General features: G+C 42.1%; 1 protein-coding gene across 5 annotated transcripts in view; it reads left to right on the forward strand.

Moving 5' to 3' along the window:
• LOC123510384 (leucine-rich repeat-containing G-protein coupled receptor 5-like) overlaps positions 1 to 20,000 on the forward strand; it is a 267,024-nt gene that overhangs the window by 166,451 nt on the left and 80,573 nt on the right. Inside the window, exon 1 of one of the 5 annotated variants that reach the window (XM_045265499.1) lies at positions 7,845 to 7,943. The exons of the other annotated variants lie outside the window; for them this stretch is intronic. The gene's annotated coding sequence lies outside the window, so the exon portion shown is untranslated. Of the gene's footprint in view, positions 1 to 7,844; positions 7,944 to 20,000 lie in introns of those variants that run through there. 5 annotated transcript variants of the gene reach the window in all.

Consider the following 20,000-nt stretch of genomic DNA (forward strand, 5'->3'; position numbering starts at 1 on the left):
TGTGTGAGGGCGATATAGACTCTCATAAGCATCCATTACTTGTTTCTGCTTCCGTGCTTCTCTCTGTTGTCTATTCTCGTGCCTGAAACCTTCTATTGCCTCCTTATAGAAATTAACTTAATCCCTTCAGTACCAGGATGCTTTTCACTATTAATTCTGGTTACTATTTGGTGATTTTACACAGCTTCAGAAACTTATAGTGAAAACCAAGGCTATTGTTCTCTTGGCCTTAACAGACACTTCGTAATGCAAAGAAAATTGTCTAATCATACCCAAGAAACAAGGTAAAAATGCGTCTCAGTATTGAAGGAGTTTGCTTTCTATTCCTTTACAAATCATTCTTAGGCTTCTATTCTTACTCAATTCTTCCGTTATCCGTATTGTTAGCAGCCTTTATGATTCCACTCTAGGGTAAAAACTTTGAAAACTTGCCCTAATCTTCTTCACTTATATCTGCCAGCTGTCTCTCTGCGCTAAGCCACAAAAGGAAAAGTTCTTATTATCTCGTGCCGTAGTTTTCTTTGTCCTGCCTCCTTTTTTTTCCATCCCTATGTCGCCCTCCTCTTATTAGATGTCTCTCGGCTCCGTGTCCTGTTACCATTGCCTATCTAGCCCCGTTCTTTCCTTCCTAGACCCACAGTTCACCGTTTCCTTCACTTCTCATTGTTCCTTCCCTCCTGGTTCTATTTTCTCGCCACCCTCGCTTCCTGACTTTTTTTTCTTCTTTTTGCATTCCCAGGCGTGCTCTCGTATCTTGTTCACGTCGCCTGCTGCAGCTCTTATCGACTTCATTCACTTAATCATCGGTGGGATAAAATGAAGTTCACGCTCTGTTTCCTCAGATAAGTGACCGCGGTGCAGTTCCCAGGAGTAAGTGGATGAGAGGAGAGGTGCAGAATACCTAATGAATATCCTGTCTGATAACATTTTAATAACAACGTGATATCGGAAAACTGATCACCTCATTGTGTCCGGTGAATTAGCGATATTTGCAAGTATTACGTTCCTTGCTGTCTGAAGTATTCATTATATCAAGTGCGATTTGGGAATGATCAAGTCAGATTAGCTCGCGTGGTCGTAATGTTTTGTTTATCTTCAGTGTGTTAGTGGTGGAGTGTTATTATGACTCCCGCGGCGACACTCGTGATACCTTTGTCTCGCGGCCACAAGCGGGATCACTCCAGCTTTACATCCCCAGAGCAAACCAACTCCAAACTTAGAGACACTTTTTCTGAAAGCTCTTTGTATCGCCATGCGTGTCGACACCTGGTTAACACTTATCTGCTCGCAATTCCCTGAGTGTGTTGTGACCTACACGTGGTCCTTTACACAACTCTTGTCTTCTTCAAAGTGGTGAAGTAATTTTTCTGTTTCATGTTTCAAAGTGAAGATACGATTCTGCACTTGACTGATTAAGGTGTAGAAATTCATATCCTCACTTATTTTGAAGTGAAGGACATGACTGCATTCTTCTCTTTGTTTGGGAGATCTCTTTTTTTTTATGTAAGAGAGACCGGCTGAGGGAGGGAAAAAAAAGCTAGATAAAAAAATAGAGGAAAAGGGAAAGTGGAAATGCCAGATCCTGAAAAAAAAAAAAATTCAAAAGCAAGTCAAAATTACATCATGAAGTGTCTTGAAATTGATCCCTTAATCTGTCGCAACGTGTCCGAGACTGCCATACACACGTCTACTTTAGGTGTGCAAGAAAAATCCGCCTGAATATTATAGGTGTAAAATTTAATCTGGCACATTTCGAAGGTATAAGGAAAGAAAAGCAAAAAAACATCGTAGCATTTCACTCAAGTTGGAAATTACGTTCAGCCAACACCTGCATTTCAAACGTGCCCAAGCTGAGTTACCTTTCCCTTTAAACACCGTAGCATGACCTAGAGACCCATTTCCCTCAGGTGATGAAGCCGACGTCACACCTGTCTTATAAAGTGCACCAGCTGATCTATACACCCCTGCCTCGCCGCGCATTTCAAGGTGACCTACAGCTGGGAGGCAAATCGTGGAAAGATGTGAAGGATAAAAGGGAAATGTGTCACGATGTTATGTGGATGTGGATGTGGACTTTACCTCGACGCTGCGCTGTTTGAATGTTGTTATTCTGAATGTTATTATTTTGAATGTTATTATTTTGGGTGTTAATGATGGGGTGCTGTTATCAAGCAGCCTAATTGTTGATTGTGAGCTTGTGTTACGGTAATTGTATATTTTTTTATTGCAGAGAGAGAGAGAGAGACGCACACACACACACACACACACACACACACACACACACACACACACACACACACACACACACACACACACACACACACACACACACACACACACACACACACACAGAGAGAGAGAGAGAGAGAGAGACAATTTGCAGAAGTGTTCCTCTGAATATTAATTTACTCTACCTTCCCTTTGCCTTATCTTAACTTGAACGTGTGTGTGTCTGTGTGTGTGTATGTGTGTGTGTGTGTGTGTGTGTGTGTGTGTGTGTGTGTGTGTGTGTGTGTGTGTGTGTGTGTGTGTGTGTGTGTGTGCGCGAACCCCAGAGCGTGTAGTGTTTCCCCTTCCTGCATATCCAACCTTCTCTTCTCCTCCCTTCTCCTTTGCTTCTGCCTCAATATTCTCCTTGCGTTAGTTTATGAGCGGCGCTGCTTACTAAGGGATTGGAGGGGGGTGGGCGTTCGTGTCCCCAGCCTGCACCTTTCTGAGACACGAAAAGGCTGCTGGTGCTGGGAATTTAGAGTAACGTGGAACTTGTGGAGAAAATAAAAAGAATAGATTGAAATAGAGATGGATTTATGACGTGTGTGTGTGTGTGTGTGTGTGTGTGTGTGTGTGTGTGTGTGTGTGTGTGTTAATCTGTATCTTCCAGCTCTCCTTGGTTATTCGTGGAAGGAGTAAACTTGTGCCTTTAGTAATTCTCTCTTGCTTGGGTGTAAAGGGAACGTGATGCGCCATAGAGAGAGAGAGAGAGAGAGAGAGAGAGAGAGAGAGAGAGAGATGCAGTATTGTCTTGAGGTGATGCGTGAGTTGCACACTTCAAAGACAGACACACACAAAGAGAGAGAGAGAGAGAGAGAGAGAGAGAGAGAGAGAGAGAGAGAGAGAGAGAGAGTGATATTGTCTCGCTTACTTTACAAGGCAGTGAATGGATGTGTGTCGGGGGCTGGAAGACACCCGCCTGGAGCACCAACGTGGATAAAAAGTGGATATGCCATGTGGTGAACAGATACCCATATTTCAGTGGTGGATTATGAAGTCCTCCTGCCTCCCCCTCCTCCTCCTCCTCTCCCTCCTCCTCCTCCTCCTCCTCCTCCTCCTCCTCCTCCTCCTCCTCCTCCTCCTCCTCCTCCTCCTCCTCTTCCTCTTCCTTTTACTTTTATATTTTTTTATTATTTTCTCTTCCTCCTCCTTCTCCTTCTCTTCATGTTCCTTGTACTCTTGTTTTCGTCTTTTTCTCTCCCTTTCCTTGCATTCTTTCCTCCTGTTTCTCTCTCTTTATCTCTTTCTCTTTTCTCCTCCCGTGCATTCTTTCCTCTAACTCTCTCTCTCTCTCTCTCTCTCTCTCTCTCTCTCTCTCTCTCTCTCTCTCTCTCTCTCTCTCTCTCTCTCTCTCTCTCTCTCTCTCTCTCTCTCTCTCTCTCTTCCTCTTCCTTTATACTCATCCATTTTCGTCTCCATGTCTTCCTTCACATTCTTTTACTCTTCCCCTTCCATCGTTCCCCTCCCATTCATCCTTCACCTCCATTTCCTCCGTTCCCCTTCCCTTACTAACCCTCTCTCTCTCTCTCTCTCTTCCTCTCCCTCTCCCTCTCTCTGGACCATGGGGCTCACCTGCCTGATGGGGACAGGTGAGCCTCGCCTGAGTGAACAAGTAGGTGATGAGGGCGGCGGTGAGGCGAACACTAGACACCGATTATTGTCACCACACACACACACACACACACACACACACACACACACACACACACACACACACACACACACACACACACACACACACACACACACACACACACACACATTTAGGAGTCAATAACTTTCTATCTCTCATTAGTATTAACACTATATTTTCTCTCTCTCTCTCTCTCTCTCTCTCTCTCTCTCTCTCTCTCTCTCTCTCTCTCTCTCTCTCTCTCTCTCTCTCTCTCTCTCTCTCTCTCTCTCTCTCTCTCTCTCTCTCTCTCTCTCTCTCTCTCTCTCTCTCTCTCTCTCTCTCTCTCTCTCTCTCTCTCTCTCTCTCGTCCATATTTGTTCCGTTGGTTCTATTTATTTGTTTCATTCGTTTCTCTTTCCTCACATTTTTTTTTATTTCGTTTATTTTTCTTTACTTGTATTTTCTTTTATCGTACTTCCTTCCTCCCTCTGATTCATTGTTTTATTTGTTTTCTTTTGCGTCTTTTCTTTCCCTCTCCATCTCCGTTTCTATATCGAAAGTTTTGTTTTTTTTATGCTTCCTTTTATTTTTCTTCCCTCCTCGCATCCTCTTCCTAACCAAAGCAATATTTTTCAGTTTATTTTCGTTTATTTTATACATACGATCGTCTGTCTCTCTGTGTGTCTCTTAGTATTGATCCCAGTGTGTGTGTGTGTGTGTGTGTGTGTGTGTGTGTGTGTGTGTGTGTGTGTGTGTGTGTGTGTGTGTGTGTGTGTCAGTGTTTGTTTGTCTATCAATCAAGTCCTATTTATATTCCATGTGGGTATGTATGTATGTATGTATGTATGTATGTATGTATCTACCTATCTGTTAATCTTTCCGTCTGTCTCTGCCATTTGATTCATCTACACTTTTTTTCCTCCTCTCTCTTCCTCTTCCTCTTCTATCTCCTCCTACTCCTCCTCCTCCTCCTCCTCCTCCTCCTCCTCCTCCTCTCCTCCTCCTCCTCCTCCTCCTCCTCCCTCCTCCTCCTCCTCCTCCTCCTCCTTCCTCCTTCCTCTTCTATCTCCTCCTCCTCCTCCTCCTCCTCCTCCTCCTCCTCCTCCTCCTCCTCCTCCTCCTCTTCTCCTCCTCCTCCTCCTCCTCCTCCTCCTCCTCCTCCTCCTCCTCCTCCTCCTCCTCCTCCTCCTCCTCCTCCTCCTCCTCCTCCTCCTCCTCCTCTTCTTTCTTCTTGCTCGAGGCACCATACTGTTCCTCAGAAGTGCTCTTAACCTCCTTCCTCCCTAATTTCGGACACTGACCCCTTCTATTATCTCCCGCCACACTCCTGAGATCAACTTCTTAGGTTCCGCTTTGCACGAGGTACTTGGGTCTCGTTGGCCTCTCCTTGGCCTCGATGGTGTCCTCTGGTATAGAACTACGTGTCACTTGCTGTATTCTCTTTTATCTTAGTTATTTTTTTTTTTTATCTTTTTGTTTTTTTGTATTTTATTTGAGTTTTTTTTTTTTCGTCTTTTTTTTTGCGTGTGTTTGATTTTTCTGGTTATTTTTTTCGTTTTTTTTTTTTTTTTTTTTTTTTTTTTTAGGTGTCCGTTTTCTTTCTCCGTCTTTCCCTCAGGGTTCTGCGGTTCTCTTTGTTTATTCCCTGGTTTTCCTTGTCACGTTCTAGTTCTTTTGTGTGTTTCTTTTATCTATTTCTTTTTGCTTTTCTCTCTCTTTCTCTCTCTCTCTCTCTCTCTCTCTCTCTCTCTCTCTCTCTCTCTCTCTCTCTCTCTCTCTCTCTCTCTCTCTCTCTCTCTTCTCTTTTCTCTTTCCTCTTTCTTCCGTAAACTTATTTCCGTTGCAGAAATATTGCTATCACTTCTCGTCCCCTTCTCAATATTGCCACTTCTACTCGCCTCTCCTTTAACTTCACCCCTTAAAGAAAAGCTACATTGCTTCACGGTCCCAAGGATAATTAATTCCTTTACGTCTTATGTTTCTCCGTCAATTACCTTGTTCTTGCTCTCCGTGTCAAGATTTCTCCTCTCCCCTTTTGTATTCCATTTCCTTCTTCCCTCTTTTCTCTCTTTTTCTCTTATTTTTTTTCTCTGTCTCTCTCTTTCTTTCTCTCTTAGTTCACGTGTTAAGCAGTCTCCTCTTTCCTCTTGTCTTTGCGTTTATCTTCTCAAGTTTCCATCACTTTAAAGTCCTCTCCCTATTTTCTTTCCTCCTTCTTGTCTGGAGTGAGTGTTCTTCGTGTAAGTGTGCGTCACTGAGTCTCTCCTTACCTCCTTCAATTACTGAGGTTACTTCGATATCTCCATAAGCTTCCTTTGTTTTAACTCTGCCTTTACCTTCCTTTATTACCACGTCTCCTTTATTCCTTCTCTTTTGTAATTTTTCTTTCCGTCCTTTCAACATTTCTCCATATTTATGTTTTTTTTTTCTCTCTTCTTTACGTTCATGTGCCTTTTTCTTTTCCTTTCACACCTTCACGATTTGTTTTTTTGCGTTCCTGCTTCACGTTTCTCCACTATCCTCCTATTTTCCTTCTCCCTTCTCTTTCCACCTCTCTCCTTTTCGCCAATGTCCTCTTCTCCTCTTTCACGACTTGTTTTCCTTCCTCGCTCCGTGTCCGTGTTCCCAGCGTCAGTTTCCTTCTCTCCTCCGCGTCCTTCCACTCTCAACATCACCTTTAGTCAACACGTCTTGCTGTGATTTCCTCATGTTCCTCATTTACACGTGTTGCCTTATCAGTAGTGTGAAGAGAGACGACCTTCCTCATGCATAGGGTGTGTTTATAATGTTTCAGTAGGATACATATTTTTTTTTTTTATGTAAGAGGAGAGGACTGACCAAGAGCAGCAAAAATATAAAGAAAAAGGGCCCACTTATTTGCCAGCCTCCTCAAAGAACCGATAGAATTAGCCAAAGAATAGGGACAAATGTCTTGAAATATTAATTGAACAGACAGTATATTGGTAGTTATGGAAAGAATGATAGAAAATATGGCCCCCACTGACTTATGGGAGATCAAAAGTTTCGGTGTGATGTTTGCGGGGCGCTTATAAAGATTAATACAAGTAGGGTCATTTGAGTGAAGCTGTTGAATGCTGGTATTAGTGGTGGTGGTGATACCCTGACATTTTCCCCTTCCCTTCTTTATTCCTTCACATCTTATTTCCCTTGGTCAGTCATGCCTTCCCTCCCTTCCTTCCTTCTCTTGCAATCCTCCTTTATCACTTCCTTCATCTTCTATACCTTCATACCCCGTCTCCCCTTCTCCTATCTTCCTTTCTCCTTTCCTTAATCACCACGCTTCCGTTCTCTCCTTTCCTTTCCTTGCATTTCTCCCTTCGTCTTTACTCTATCATCCACGCCTTCTCTCTCTCGTCTCCCTTCCCTCCTTCCCTCTTCTCTTTCCCATCGTCCCCCTCGTCTGATGGAGATGTGTTTCGCTTGACAAGTTTGGGATCAGTGCAGGGCCCTGGGGATGTTGCTCGGCCCTGTGTTATATACCAGTGGAGAGACAACATCTGTGTCTTAATGCTGTCTTCGCCTTCCTTCTTTCAGTGTGTGTGTGTGTGTGTGTGTGTGTGTGTGTGTGTGTGTGTGTGTGTGTGTGTGTGTGTGTGTGTGTGTGTGTGTGTGTGTGTGTGTGTGTGTGTGTGTGATGAACCATTTTTTCCAAGTCCTCCTATAACTGTAATATTTGGTTGTGGTCAATAACATTTAATCTAATCTCTAATTTGTGTGTGTGTGTGTGTGTGTGTGTGTGTGTGTGTGTGTGTGTGTGTGTGTGTGTGTGTGTGTGTGTCTATGTGATATACAAGCAATAATTTTGTGTGTCTGGGTGACACACACACACACACACACACACACACACACTTAACCTCACCTGACCTCTAACGAACTCATTACGTCACTGTTTATGCTCACCTGTGCTCAATGTAAACCTGTAATTTTCATCTTCCGCAGGTAAACACAGAGGGAAACAGAAAGAAAGAGAGAGAATAAGAGAGAAAGAGAAAACCAAGAGAGACCACCCAGAATGTGAACCTAGAGGCGCCTAAAGGTACATTTGAGAACGTTCTCTCTTACATTCTCTATCTCATTCTCTTTCTCCACTTCAATTTTTTTTTAGTGTTAGTTTTATTATTTATATATTCTCGTGTGTGCTCTGGCATCTGTACCCCATGAGAGAGAGAGAGAGAGAGAGAGAGAGAGAGAGTCTTGCATAATAATGAAGGAGATACGCTCTAAAACTCATCGCTTTCGTGGTGTTGTGTTGGTGATCGTGGTGGTGTGTGGTGTGGTGAATGAGACACGGTTTTGTGGTGATGCTGTGGTGACTTGACGTGAGTAGTATGTGGTAATAAGTGATAAGTTGTGATGAGTGGTGAGTGGTACAGTGATTAACGAGATAAAGTGATGACTTGGTGTGTGGCAGTGATTGTGACTGTGGTGGTGATGAGAAGTGAGTAGCATTGGTGATTGTGGGTCATGTGATGCGTAGTGGTGAAATTGTCCATTGCCTTGTCCATTCCTATAACACCTTCACTCCCTCCCTGTCATCTTCCTTTCCCTCTCTTCCTCCTTCGCATCCTTTTCTCCCTCCTTTATTTTCCTTATCTGCAAACCCACACTCCCTCCACCTTCCTCTCCCACCTTAAGAACATTATTGTGATGAATAGAGAGAATAGTTACAAAATTTTAAATAAATCTTGTTAGTGTTGTTATTGTGAAGTCTTGGGTATTCTAACCCTTCACCATGGGATTGAGTATCGTCTTACCTGCGTTGAATGCAATGTTTACTCCAGGAATACATTAAAGGGGATCGAGTGGCTTATCTGATGGCTTGTGTGAGAGTATTGTTTATCTTCACAGTGGTTCCTGAATTTCGAGCAAAGTTATAAGTTAAAGAAAATAGAAAAATAGTTTATGTATTAAATTTCTATGCTTTTGTTTCCTCTCCACTTTCTTTTACTTCTTATCTCCTTTCATCTTCTTCCTTTTTCATCCTATTTTTGTTTTCGCTCCTCGATTTTCTAACCTAAAACTCTTCAAGAAAATGAGTAAAATGGTTCAGGTTATTCATATGTATATTTCAAAGATTAGTTCCAGAATTGTTTTTTTTTTTTTTTTGTCTCCTCTTCCTTCTACTTCTTTTCTCTTTTCATCATCTTTTTCATGTAACTTTTTTTCGCTTTTCGACTTACAAACCTGAAACTCTTAAAGAAAATCAGTAAAATGGCTCAAGTTACTCATATGTATATTTCAAAGATTAACTTATGTATAGGAAAATTCTATCCATTTTTGTCTTCTCCACTTCCTTCTGCTTCTTTTCTGCTTTCGTCCTCCTCCTTTTTCATCCTCCTTTTGTTTTCACTCCTCGATTTACTAACCTACAGCTCTCATTTTATTTTTCACAGTGCAGGTCACAAAATACACTTAATACTGACTGAACTCTTCTTTAATGTTCCTCTGTGTTCCTCCTCTTTATGCATCTTCTTCATCCTAATTTTACTCTTCTCGATTTATTAAGTCATCTCTCATTTTCCTTTTTTCTCCCCTATAAAGGCTAAAAGTTGCTCTTCTTTTATGTTCTCCTTTGTTTTTCGTTCTGTTGTATCTTTTTCACCCTGCTTTTGTTCGCCATCCTCGATTTACTAAACTACACATCCCATTATCAATTTTTATCACACTGCATATCATACAGTATCAATAAAGCCAACAGTTGCTCTTCCTTTGTGTTCCCCTGTGTTCCTCTTCCTCTTACTTCTTCCTTATCCTAGTTTCATTCTTTTCCTCAATTTATCAACTCCTCATTTTAATTTTTTAGCAATGCAGGTCATAAAATATCATTAACACTGCTCTTTCTTTACGTTTTATCGTGTTTCTCCTTTTCTTACATCTATCTCATTTTGTTTTTATCTCTCCTCGATTCACTAACCCTCATTTCTCATATTCATCTTTTTCCACAATGCAGATCACGAAATATTATCAAGGCTAATCTTTATTTATTTTTTCCTGTGTTCCTCCTCTTCCTACATCTTCCTCATTTAGTTTTTTTTATCTCTCCTCGACTCACGAACCCTCATTTTTCATATTCATCTTTTTTCCCACAATGCAGATCACGAAATATCAAGGCTACTCTTTATTTTCTCCTGTGTTCCTCCTCTTTTTATTTCTCCTGCTTTTTTATCCGAAGAATCTTACACGGAGGTTCTTGTCTTCCTGCGCGAGAGGGTTACTTTAAGAGGAGTGTCCTGCGGGAGGCTGCGGGACACGGGTCATAGAAGGAATTCCCTCACTTTTCGTCCCTTCAAAAGAAAAGCAACGTGTCCATTAAAGTGTGGGAGTGAGGTTCGTTTTCTTTTTGCTCTCTTTTCCTTTCTATTTTGACCGTCCACATTTCTATCTTTACTTTGTGTTAATTGATTTACTCTCTCTCTCTCTCTCTCTCTCTCTCTCTCTCTCTCTCTCTCTCTCTCTCTCTCTCTCTCTCTCATTTATTTGGTTCCAGGAAAGACTTAATCAACTAAATCCTTATTTTTAATACCGGCCAATCGTTCTCTCCCTCTTAATTGGCTCTTCTCATTTCCTTGGACTGGAAGAGAAAGAAGAGCAGGAGAGAAGGATAAAAGGAGAGAAAAAAGTGATGGTGATATTACTTAAGGAAGCTTCAGACTAAAAGGTACTCTCTCTCTCTCTCTCTCTCTCTCTCTCTCTCTCTCTCTCTCTCTCTCTCTCTCTCTCTCTCTCTCTCTCTCTCTCTCTCTCTCTCTCTCTCTCTCTCTCTCTCTCTCTCTCTCTCTCTCTCTCTCTCGTGCAAGGTTTAATTCCCATGATCCTTAAAAATCCTTAACGACCATCACTAAAACTTTAATTGCTTTAGTATACGTCCTCCAGGTAGTAGAAGTAGTAGTAGTAGTAGTAGTAGTAGTAGTAGTAGTAGTAGTAGTAATGATAATAATAATAGTGGACCTTTTCTTCTTTATATTTTTGTTCCCCTTGGTCAGTCTTCCTCTCTTACATAAAAGGTAGTAGTAGTAGTAGTAGTAGTAGTAGTAGTAGTAGTAGTAATAGTGGTGGTAATAGTAGCAGTAGTAGTAATTGTAATAGTAGTAGCAGTGGTAGTAACAGCAGTTGTAGCAGTAGTAGTAGTAGCAACAGCAGTAGTAGTAGTAGTAGTAGTAGTAGTAGTAGTAGTAGTAGTAGTAGAGATAGAAATTAGGGCATTACCATCTTCCTCTAGGTATACTGAAACAACTGGCTATTATTCTTGTGTCTGTTATATTCTTCGTATTCGTAAACCTGAAAGTGGAAAACAGTTTACAGATTCGGTAAATAAATGCATGCAACTTGCTCAGTCAGAGAAGCACTGAGAAGAGAGAGAGAGAGAGAGAGAGAGAGAGAGAGAGAGAGAGAGAGAGAGAGGGAGAGAGATTGTAGTTTAGAATAAGGCTTTAGAAGAACAACGAAAGGGGAAACAGAGGAAACATTCGATGAAAAAGAGAAAAGGAATAAACGGTTAGAGAGAGAGAGAGAGAGAGAGAGAGAGAGAGAGAGAGAGAGAGAGAGAGAGAGAGAGAGAGAGAGAGAGAGAGGGTTTGTCTGTTCCCGTCTGCTGCACATTGAGGACAACAACACAGGCTTGAGATAACACCTTTATACTTATGCATATCTCCCTTGGATCACTGTCACCCTTATCTTCACGGCTCCCACTCCGTTCGAAACCCGTGAACTGCTCCCCTGCTGGTGTAGAGGTGCGGCTGTCGTGTTTTCTTCCCCCCTTGCTGTGAGTGAGTCTTACGTCTTGATATCTTAACTGGATGACGTAACTTAAGCTAATCAATCTATGTTTCCTAATGTGGAAGGAGTACTTTTTTCTATCTATGTATCTTCGTTTTTTCTTACCCTTTGTTGTGAGTGAGTCTTGCGTCTAGATGTCTTTACCGGCTATAGTAACCTAACTGAACCTAACTTTTCCAACTTTGCTAATCTAAGAGTACTTTTTTCCTTCTATCTATGTATCTTTGTGATTTCTTCCCCCTTGCTGGGAGTCTTGCGTCTAGACATCTTTACCAGCTAAAGTAATCTAACTTAACCTAACCTTTCCAACTTTGCTAATGTAGGAGTACTTTCTTGCTACTAGGTATCTATGTATCTTCATGTCTTCTTATCCCTTGCTATGAATGAGCCTTACCTTTGCTTATATTAACCGCCTGACGTAATCTAACTTAACCAAATTTAACGAAACTTAACCTGTTGAATGAGTGTTGCATCGAAGTCTTTTGGTGCCTAACGTAACCAAACTTAACCTACCTTGGCGTAACCTAGCGTCACTTAGCATTGGTGGTAAGGAAGAAGGAGTGTCTTATTGTGTTAGTACTTTCCTTGAGTGAGAGTTCAAATGTTTAAGTGCGTAGGGTATTTCTTTTACGAGGCTTAAGGATTTCAATGAGTTGACTGCTCGCTGAGAGTCATGTGAATGCTCTTATGCTTCTGAAGATTTTAGTGCTCACAGTGTTGCTGGATTTCTTATAAGGACAACCTAACCTGACCTAAGCTAACGGAACATAGTCAGTATATTTTAATTAGTTTCTGCGTGATTACTTGTCTGGTAAAATAAATCAAGGTATTATACTGCATAAGAAGGTTATTATAATGCCAAACCACTCATAGCTGTTGTTTGTCCTGACTGGAATCCATTATTATTTTTTTTCATTTAAGATGGGAGAACTGACCAAGGACAACAAAAAGATAAAAAAAATGCCTACTCAGTCACCAGTCTCTTTAAAGATCCGATAGAGTTAGCCAAAGAACAGGGATAAATGTCTTGAAACTCCCTCTTTGCTTTGATACATCATTGCGATTCATAAATGCTAACGTGTTGCTTGAATATACACAACAAACTCACGGTAGTATTTCTGAATTTTTGGTGTTGCGTTGTGTTGCAGGGTATACAAAGTGTTCCTGAGTCACATTGGTATCAGTGAAGTCGTGTTTATTTTGGCTTCGAGCTTCCATTGTGAGAGTGGAGCCTTTGTAACCCAGCTGTCATTTTGCTGTTTTTTTCTCATGCCGTGCACAGACTGGGGAAAGAAGAAAGGGAGAGATAAAAAGTGTGATTGATTGAAGGTCTATAGGGAAAGAGAGAAAGAGGAAGGGAGAAAGTGGTGATAGATTGACGTTTAAGAGACAGAGAGAGAGAGAGAGAGGTGAGAATACATTTGTACGCTAAACTGGAAGGACAAGAAAATATAGAGAGAAAGAAAACGAAACAGTATAAATAAGAGAAGTAAATAAGGAAGAAGAAAAAGATATAAAGAAAACAAAATCAAGAAGGAAGAAGAGACATGATAAAAACTAGAATAAAAAATAGAAATATAAGAAAATAGGTGAAACATACCAGAGAGAGAGAGAGAGAGAGAGTCGTGCATTGTATCAGGACGCATAGTAGTTTGGTCGTCAGTCATCAGTCGGTCGTGGTGTAGCGGACCTCAGCTGATGACTCACTCAGCTGATGGACCGGTCCAGCAGGTGGTGAGGGGGGAGGGGGGAGCGTAGATTAGCAACCATCAGAGAGAGAGAGAGAGAGAGAGAGAGAGAGAGGAATGAAAGAATAGGTGAATGCAAGGGACAAGAAGAGGGGAAGAGAAGAACAAGAGAGAAAGAGAGAAAGATTTACATATGATAGGAATTGAAAATATATAAAAAAAAACATTAGGCAGTGCATTTCTCTTCTCCTCATCAATAAAACAATGAAAAAAAAACAAGTACGAAAAATCTAAACAAACAAAGGACAGTCTTGAAAAGGAATAAATTCACATAAACTAACAAAATAGCAACTTCGCACCTTAAAAAGCAAAATAAAACCGTAGTATATATTTCATCATGCGTAGAGAAGAATAAAGTACAGTCGACCTCTGCTAATACCGTTACTTGCTTTGGAAATCTATTAGAAGTTTGGAAGTGGATTCAAAATACAATTAAATACCTGTTTTGTTCATTCGTAAGATTATGTAAGATTTGATTCATTAAGGCAATAAGATCTCTGACATCGGAATAGATCAGAGAGAGAGAGAGAGAGAGAGAGAGAGAGAGAGAGAGAGAGAGAGAGAGAGGCATGAAAGGGCAGTCACCCCCCATCGTCTGTCTCAGGAGATTAAGTTTCCGCAAGGCCATACGGGTGACACACACTTCCTTCTCCTCCTCCTCCTCCTCCTCCTCCTCCTCCTCCTCCTCCTCCTCCTCCTCCTCCTCCTCCTCCTCCTCCTTCTTCTTCTCCTCCTTTATATTTCTTACTTTCCTCTTAACATTACTTGCTTTTCCTCATAAATATATTCTTATTCACACCATAAATTCCATGCTGGTAATTCTTCCGCTATTTTATTTTTCCGACCATTTTCTCCTCGAGGGAAGGAACAATGGGTGGGGTGGAAGGAGAAGTCTTATACTATACTATCTTACCCTTCATTCTTACAAGTTTACTTAAATACAGAAAAATCAAAGAAAGACTAGTGTTGGTGAAATTGTTGTTCCCTTCCTCCTTTTCCTCTTCAGATGTTCTTATCTTGTCCCTCATTCAAGTTTGTTTAGTTTAATCCCTTCAGTACCATGACGCGTTTTATATTTATCCTGTTTACTATTTGGTGGTTTTATACAGCTTCAGAAACTCATGTGTAGGATTAAGATAGTGAAGACTCTAAACATTAATCATCTGACCACCATAGACCCTTCCTAATGTCAATAGAATGGCCTAATCGTACACAAATCTCAAGGTAAAAATGCGTCCTAGTACTGAAGTGGTTAATACGTAGAGAAAAGTTATGGAAATTAAAGTGTTTGTGAAGTTGTTGTTCTATTTGTCCTTCTCCTCTTGAAATGCTACTCTTCTGCCTCTCATTCTTACAAGTTCGTTTCAGTTTAATACAAAAATGTTATAGAAAGGAAAAATGTTTGTGAAATTGTTGTTCACATTGTCCTACTTCTGAAGTGCACTCTATACCTAAATTTTGTGGCTCCTAAACAGAAACCTCTCGTTGAATGTTTGTATCTTGCAGGGTCTTATATCTCTCGATGCCTTTAGTGAGGTTAGTGACCTTTTCCTGCCTCTACAGCCGCTTCTGGGTGACTTGTGGCGCGGAAGTAAAGTTTTTCTCTCCGTTCCACAAGTTCAGTCCATTTACATAAAGGCATTGCTAATTTCTGGTGACTTTTTCTTATTTTATTTTAGAGTGATAGTAGGGAATAGAAAACGTGAGATGGTGCCTTATGTAGTAGTAGTAGTAGTAGTAGTAGTAGTAGTAGTAGTAGTGGTAGTGGTAATAGTAGCAGTAGTAGAAAAGAGAGAGAGATAAAGAAAGAGAAGGAATATTCACTAGATTCCTTTGTGGTCACGCCGTCGGGAAGAACAGGAGCATAAAGGAGCAACATAAGGAGAGAATGATGATAGTGATGGTCAGCAGAAGAGAATTTGAAAACGACGACGAGGAGGAGGAGGAGGAGAGAGGAGGATATGGCTCTGTGAAGGCGATAAGAGAGGCTTTATGAAGGAGAACTGGAGACGGAAAGTTTGTGCGTCAGGGCATCCTTCGTTTGTTGCTGGAGGGAAAGAGAAAGAAGGAACAGCAGAAGGAGGGAGAGAAATAGAAGAGATAATGGAAAATGAGAGGAAGAAACCCTTCACTATTTCTTGTTGCAGTTGTCTTCTCTCTCTTCCTCCGTCTCTTTCTCTCTCTATCTCTATTTCTCCATTTGTTACTCGTCATTTTCTCTTCTTCCTTATTTTTGTGTGTCTTATCTGCACCTCCATTTTCTGCGGGTGGGAAGAGACATATGACACACACACACACACACACACACACACACACACACACACACACACACACACACACACACACACACACACACACACACACACACACACACACACACACACACACACACACACACACACACAAAGTTGCCTATGTGAGATGAATTGTTCGCTCTAATACATCGCCTAATTCATCACCTGGTTATTGATGTCGCTACTTCTGTTGACGCCACGTGAACCTTTGAAATTACCTGCCCGGAGACTTTGACTAACGAGCTTAATCAGTCACCTTGTAATTTCGATACACAGGCTCGTATTCTCAAACACTCTTGTGCTTCACCTCCACTGTTTCAGGAGGGTTTATTTAAATTGAGTTTTTTAATGTGTTTTTAAGATTTTAGAGGCAGAGTGAGAATTTTTTACATTATAAGCAGGAGAAACACTTGAAAACTCCGCTAATCATCTCTGTGGCCTGGGAAAATATTCGTGGTGAGAGAGCAAAGTGTTTCAGAATACGGGCCTAAAGGTGAAGGTTTAGGAGGTAGAAGAAGCAAGGACAACAAAGCGTATGGTGGAAAACATAGAAGATAGAAGGGATGGTGGGAAAGATACTCGTACATGACGCTCTTATAAGTTGTTAGAGAATTACAAGAGTACAAAAGGTGAGATAAGTAGAGTTGGTAGAGGTGCGAACGTAAGGAAGGAAAAAAATGAGAGTACTAAAAATAAAGAAAAATGTGTAGTATTTCTTTGGGTTTTCATGAAATACAGAAGTCTTGTCATTTAAGAGGTAATGGAAGGAAATAAGGACAGTAGAAGTAAGGAGGAGCGAAAATAAGGAAGAAAAATTTGGGGTACTGAAGATAACGTAAAAATTAACAGTTCATCTTTAAGTTGTAGAGAAATAAGGAAGCTACATAGAAGTCTTGTCTTTTAAGAGGTACTGGAAGGAAATAGATATGGTAGATAGAAACTTACGATTCTGATAAAGGAAAAATAAAAGAAGTTAGAAGAGAATACAGTGAAAGCATAAGGAATAAAAGCGAAGCAGTAAGATTGAAAATTAGATAGAAGCTGATATAGAAACTGAGACGAACGTTAAAGATTATGTGATTTTTTGATAAAGAGAAAATAAAAGAAATTAGAAGAGAATAAAGTAAAAGCATAAGAAATAAATCAAAGAAATAAGACTGAAAAGTAGATAGAAACTGATAGAAGTAGAAAGGAGCATTAAAGATCATATGTGAAATATAGAGGAAGGTTTAGAAGGAAAAGTAGAGGACAGAGTAAACACACGAGGCAGAAATTGAAAGGAGGATGGAAGAAGGTGAATGGAAAAGGTTGAGGCGTGAAGGGTCATGAATAAAGACCAGTGAAAGGTTTAGGAGACACAAGTAGAGTATAGAGAGAACAGATAGGGTAGAGATTCAAGGGTGGAGGGAAGGTGAGAGGCAGACAGGCTGTAGTAAGGAGGAGATGGTGGAGAAAGATGGGGAGTGGGCGTGTCAGGTAGATGGGTCGGAGTAGATAGTAACTGTGATGCATCGAGTGTGAGGTATTTTTTTCCCAGCGTCCTCTAAAAACACTCCCCTCGTTTTATATTACTTTTTTTTTCCCCTCATAGGAACCTTGATGTAAATTTATGTACCGGGAAAGACTGAGGGGAGAAAATAAGAGGAGGATGAGGAGGAAGATGACAAGAGGAGGAGGAGGAGGAGGACAGGAAGAAGAGGAGGTAGAGAATGGTAGTTAGTGAATGTTTTTCACTGGAAAGAGTGAGGAGAGAAAAAAAATCGTGTGTGTTTTTGACGAAGCTAAGCACTAACACCACTACCACCACCATCACCACCACCACCACCACCACCACCACCATCACCATCACCACCACCACTATCAGCTGACGAGCACTGAGTCAAAGCCACGAATCAGCTCCTTATCATAATGCTCTCGAGTCTTGCGTCCGCCCATCCTCAAGCCTCCTCCACGCCCAACTTATCACCGCACCCCGAGGCTTCTCCAGACACCGGCAGCAGCTCGCCCTCCTGATGTAGCTCCTCTTACGTCGTGGTTACCGTCTGGTCTGCGCAGGAAAAGTTATCTCTTCTTCTTCTTCTCCTCCTCCACCTCTTTCACACCTGTGTTCTCTCATTACTTGCAAGACACATCTCTCTTTTCTTCTCGTTCTTCCTCTACGTCATGTCTTCATCTCCCTTTCCTTCTTCTGTGTTGCTTCTATTATCCTGTTTTATTGTTTTTTTGTGTGTTTTCTCATATTCTTTCCTTCTTGTGTGATATAGTTGTTCTCTCATCTGGTAGTTTCTCTGTCTTTCTCTCTCTGTCTCTCTCTCTCTCTCTCTCTCTCTCTCTCTCTCTCTCTCTCTCTCTCTCTCTCTCTCTCTCTCTCTCTCTCTCTCTCTCTCTCTCTCTCTCTCTCTCTCTCTCTCTCTCTCTCTCTCTCTCTCTCTCTCTCTCTCTCTCTCTCTCTGTTCTTGTCATCTCTCACGTTGACTGATGAAGGAAAGATGGAAATGAGAAGCGGAAGAGGATGAAAATATTGCGACTCTTGACAAGCGACGGAGGCAAAAGTTAGCAGTACGGCGCATTCCCACACAGAGAAGCAGAAAGAGTAACAGAATTATAGTCCCTAATTTTGGCTGCCGTTTTCCTCTTTGTAGCGAGCCAGAACTAAAGTGAGTCTCTTTTTTTATCTTTTCTTTTAATTTTTGCCCTTGGTTGGTTCTCTTCCCTTCATAAAAAAAGGAGATTCATATGTTTTATTTGTGTTTACGTTGAGTTGATAAAAAGGTGTGTCACTGTGAGGGTGAAGTCTTGTTGGTGGTGTTGTGAAGCCAATGTGTGTTCCAGGGGTTGTTATTGTGTTGCGAGGTAGTGTGAAGTGAAGCATTAAGTAAAGGTGCCGTGAAGCTGGTGTTGTCTGGTCTCTCTACAATATTTACAAGACTTAAAAATAGATAATATACAAGATGGTCAGCATGTAAATGGAGCACTGTTCTTTTCACTTCACTAGCACTATTCACGCACTGCACTACACTGAGTGTCACGTCACAAAGAGTGTCAGAGGAGTTGGCAGTGTCTGTCTCCACTTATGTGCCATCAGTTTGACACTGTGTGTGTTCATCTCCTGGACGTGAGGCACCGCGGCCGTGAACAAGTTCCACATCCTGGAGACGCGTCCTGCGAAGGTGCGTTGATGCTGACACCCGTGGGATCGCGGCACCTCTACGGCGTCACCACCATTGAGCACCGTTCTCGTGCTCCGTGCGGTGACTCTCAGAGGATGACGCAGCCCTGCCAGATGTGGCACTCTTTGCACCTGTGCCTTATGGAACACTACGATCGCCGCCACATCTCTGCGGTGTTCCAGTGAATCAAGGGACGCTCAGGCTCTGGGTGAGGTGGTATTGCAGCATCTACTAGCCGTATGGCGCGGCGTTGGATGCTGTCCAGTCTCCTTCTGTGTGTGGCGGCACAGGACATCCAGGAGAGAGCTGCGTACTCAAGGTGGGGCCGCACCTGTGCCTTGTACAGCAGCAGTCTCCCCTTCCTGTCGAGGAAACTGGCGATCCTTCTGAGAGCGGAGATCCTGTGAGAGGCTTTCTTGGCAATGGATTTGACATGGCTGTCAAACCTCAGCCCTCGATCCACCTCCACTCCAAGTATCTTGACGTCATCTTGGAGTGGGAGAGCAGCAGCGCCAAAGACAACTTTCCTGCCATTGCTGCCATGGCGGCTGGGGACCGAGAGACAACCATTGCCTGTGTCTTCTCCGGCGCGAATGTCACTTGCCAGCGAGCACCCCACTCCTCTATCACTCGTAGCTGCTGATTGATGGCCTCAGCAGCCCGCCCACTGTCCTGGCGTGGATAGGTATAGGAGAGGGTGCAGTCATCAGCATAGGCCTTGACTCCTGGCAGTAGCTGGAGAAGATCATCCACGTAGATATTCCACAGGAGTGGGCCAAGAATTGAACCCTGTGGCACTGATGCCTCCACAGGCAGGGACTCAGATGTTTGCCCGTTGACAACCACCTTGAGGCTTCTGTCCTGCAGGTAATTTCCCAGGAGTCGTAGCAAGCCACCCTGGATGCCTTTAGCACGAAGCTTTTCCAGTAATCCGTTGTGCCATACTTTATCAAAAGCTCCAGCTATGTCCAAAGCAACCACTATAGTGTCCTTGCCGTCGTCGAGGGCGTCCTGCCACTGCCTGGTGAGAAGCATCATTAGGTCGGAGGTTGACCTTCCAGGTCTGAACCCAAACTGTTGGTCTGAGAGGAGGGCATTGTCCTTG

Source organism: Portunus trituberculatus, chromosome 29 (genome assembly GCF_017591435.1).
Source record: "Portunus trituberculatus isolate SZX2019 chromosome 29, ASM1759143v1, whole genome shotgun sequence".
Taxonomy (NCBI): Eukaryota; Metazoa; Arthropoda; class Malacostraca; order Decapoda; family Portunidae; genus Portunus; species Portunus trituberculatus.